Source organism: Schistocerca nitens, chromosome 1 (assembly GCF_023898315.1).
Source record: "Schistocerca nitens isolate TAMUIC-IGC-003100 chromosome 1, iqSchNite1.1, whole genome shotgun sequence".
NCBI lineage: Eukaryota > Metazoa > Arthropoda > Insecta > Orthoptera > Acrididae > Schistocerca > Schistocerca nitens.
In genome coordinates this window covers 619881463-619885173 of record NC_064614.1, presented here as the reverse complement: position 1 = coordinate 619885173, position 3711 = coordinate 619881463, and the positions used below count along the sequence as shown (strand labels likewise).

The window sequence follows — 3711 nt, the reverse complement described above, 5'->3', positions numbered from 1 at the left end:
TGTGGATATTAACTCACACATTCTTTTACAGTACAGACATATGTAACCTCACCTTAATTGATTTGAGTCTTATAGTATTTTTTCATGTATTAAACTCAGGTACCAACGTAAACATTGTACTATTTTCAGTGGCTAAGTATTTTTCAGGAAATTTTGAATTTTTTCAACATGATAGACATAGAAAATAATTAATCTGCGTCTTTGTTATGTTTTACCAGCATGGTCTAACTGCACTACTGCTACTGCACATGGCCTTCAGTAGTGTGTGATTTGTAATAACAGCAATAACTGGCAACCAATAACGCCATTTATATTGTTTCCGGTGAATAACGTGATACTTTACCTTTGTCCCTCCTAAAAACGGTGCTCGAGAACCATTTAACAATGCAGGAATATTTTATTTGAGGTTGTTTTGTGAGTAGGCTAAATTAGTTACATTCAGTCTGTCTGCTTGCCTGCTTAGCTAACACTTCTTCTTTTGCAGCTATAAGCCTGTTCAGGGTAGTTTTATGACATCGAATTTTTAGGGCTACGTTATCAAATGTCAGGTTTTATTTGGTGTTGAAATCTACCATTTGGCACTTACTTTAAAATTTTGGGCAATAATTTGGCAAACATGTGTATGTGTGGAAATTAACTCGCACTTCCTTTTACATTTCAGACGTTAATTGATTTGAGTCCTACAGCATTTTACATGTATTAGCCTGATTCAGCTATGTAAACAATGGAATGGAGCAAGTAAACTGACGTTTTCATCAAAGGTATAGAAATTCTGGACTGACTGGTCCGGGCGCTTACAATGCTTCATTTAAGAACATGGTAGACTATGAAAGAGCTGTTTACCTATTACCATTGCATCGTTGTCTACAAGCGTCACATATTGTCACATGTTTGAGAGTTATTTAGCCTATCAGCGCACCAAATTTCATTCATATTCTATTATGTTCTTAAATGAAGTTCTGTAAGTGCTTGGACCAGTCAGTCCCGATTTTCTATATCTTCGCTGGTAACGTCAGTTCACTTATGAATTTTAAAATTTTCCTGACTTACTGAATGTTCAAACAAATTTCGAGCTTGCAGCTGGTCGTCGTTTAGTTGATTGCACGATATTTCGACTTGGCATCTGCCAGTCATCTTCAGGTGAGCCATCGAAGACTGACGAAGACTTGCTCCGTTCCGCCCTATACAGCGCGCTGCGAGTACTTCGCGCATGCGTCAAAATTCAGATTGACAGACACACTTCAGGGCGGCAGCGCCCTCGCTGGTGGAACCGCGGAGCTCTGCTGTACTCTGTGTAACCACTCAGCGTGGCCATTGGCGCACTCTGTAGTCTTCGATTAGAACAAATCGTGGAGACGATGGGGTTCCACGCACACCATCTTTCTCCATGAGGTCACACTATGAAAATATCGTCCACATACCTCCAAAATATAGTTACTTTAACGGCAGCTGATTCAATCGCTCTCTCCTCTAAATTATCTACAAAAAGAATGAGATTTTCACTCTGCAGCGGAATGTGCGCTGATATGAAACTTCCTGGCAGATTAAAACTGTGCGCCCGACCGAGACTCGAACTCGGGACCTTTGCCTTTCGCGGGCAAGTGCTCTACCAACTGAGCTACCGAAGCACGACTCACGCCCGCTGCTCACAGCTTTACTTCTGACAGTACGTCGTCTCCTACCTTCCAAACTTTACAGAAGCCTAGGCTGTGGCTAAGCCATGTCTCCGCAATATCCTTTCTTTCAGGAGTGCTAGTTCTGCAAGTTTCGCAGGAGAGCTTCTGTAAAGTTTGGAAGGTAGGAGACGAGGTACTGTCAGAAGTAAAGCTGTGAGCACCGGGCGTGAGTCGTGCTTCGGTAGCTCAGTTGGTAGAGCACTTGCCCGCGAAAGGCAAAGGTCCCGAGTTCGAGTCTCGCTCGGGCACACAGTTTTAATCTGCCAGGAAGTTTCATATCAGCGCACACTCCGCTGCAGAGTGAAAATCTCATTCTGGAAACATCCCCCAGGCTGTGGCTAAGCCATGTCTCCGCAATATCCTTTCTTTCAGGAGTGCTAGTTCTGCAAGTTTCGCAGGAGAGCTTCTATAAAGTTTGGAAGGTAGGAGACGAGGTACTGTCAGAAGTAAAGCTGTGAGCACCGGGCGTGAGTCGTGCTTCGGTAGCTCAGTTGGTAGAGCACTTGCCCGCGAAAGGCAAAGGTCCCGAGTTCGAGTCTCGGTCGGGCACACAGTTTTAATCTGCCAGGAAGTTTCATATCAGCGCACACTCCGCTGCAGAGTGAAAATCTCATTCTGGAAACATCCCCTAGGCTGTGGCTAAGCCATGTCTCCGCAATATCCTTTCTTTCAGGAGTGCTAGTTCTGCAAGTTTCGCAGGAGAGCTTCTGTAAAGTTTGGAAGGTAGGAGACGAGGTACTGTCAGAAGTTATCTACAAAAAGGCTGGCCACCCTCTGTCTCTTGTCTAGTAAATAAATCAATCAGTTATGAGCTTTGTGAATCTAGAAGCTTCAGTCCGTCGCGATTTAAAGTGTAATGGCCACATTAATCTAGCTGGAGTGATGTCAGACTCGCATTTACTAGAGGAATTCCAAGCAAGTACAGTTTGCACATGAATATTATAACCCACAAAACGTTTGTTCGACGAATCCTTGAGTTCTGTTCGCCAGCCTAGGGCCTTGACCAGAGTAGTGCAAGCGCACGCACCGCTAATCTGTGTGCTATTCACTCGGCTTCGGTGCACTAGAGATTAGGTGAAACACGGTGTGCAAACTTCGCATAGGTCAGCAGACGTTACGTCAGACGATGGATACTACCCCGTGTAATGACTCAGCCACTTACTCGGCGTGATCAGTCACCTAAATCTCATGTAACTGTGCCAACTTGCATATAGGTTGTGAAGGCGCAGAGTGCGTAGGTGCGATGTGCTTCACGCAGTCGACAGTACACCTCACGCAGTGTCGTGCTGTCGTCATCCGCCGTATTTCCTCGGCAGTTGGTAGAGGCACGCACCTGTCGCGTGACACTTTGCGAGTGCTCGCGTGTGTGAAGGTGAGTGCGTTAGCTGCCAGCTGAGTGAAGCTGAGCTGCGCGAAGAACGAGTGACGGGGAATGAGAGCCGCTCATGCAGTTTCGCCATGCAGATGAAGCGTTCAAGCCTTTACCAGTCTATCGTGAAGCAAGAGATATGATTAAGTCACAGAAGAGCTGCACTTTTCGTTGCAGTGAAGACACAAAGGAATTAAAGACCTTAGCTGTCAGTAGGCCTTGACTTATATTACTGGGGCAAGTTGAAAATAGGTGCTGGACTGGAATTCGAACCCGGGTCTCCTGCTTACTAGGCAGATGTCCTGACCACTTCACCATCTGGACACAGTGGTCACGACAATCGCACGGACTACTTTAGCACGCCTCCTATCAGACCCAGATACACAGCTTATACCACACACTGCTGACTTAGTGCCCCTGTATATTAGCCCCATTACCTGTGGTATCTCCGTGGTTCCCGTAAGAGTTCGAGCTTGGTGAGCATCTGTATTGAAGGGATCACCTGCTGTTTTCACAATTATACACAACAGGGAAAAATTAGTGCACCATATTAGAGGTTTCCAATTTGCTCAAGATTTATTGTTGCAACAGTGCACATAGATTAAATGAAATGATTACATTTACAGATAAATAACACAAGTGGTTCTGAGGTACCAGGTATCGACC

General features: G+C 45.1%; 1 non-coding gene across 1 annotated transcript; it reads right to left on the bottom strand.

Moving 5' to 3' along the window:
* Positions 1-1553: 1553 nt before the first annotated feature.
* Positions 1554-1628, bottom strand: Trnas-cga (transfer RNA serine (anticodon CGA)). Its single transcript has one exon. It is a non-coding gene; the product is annotated as a tRNA-Ser (tRNA).
* Positions 1629-3711: the final 2083 nt, after the last annotated feature.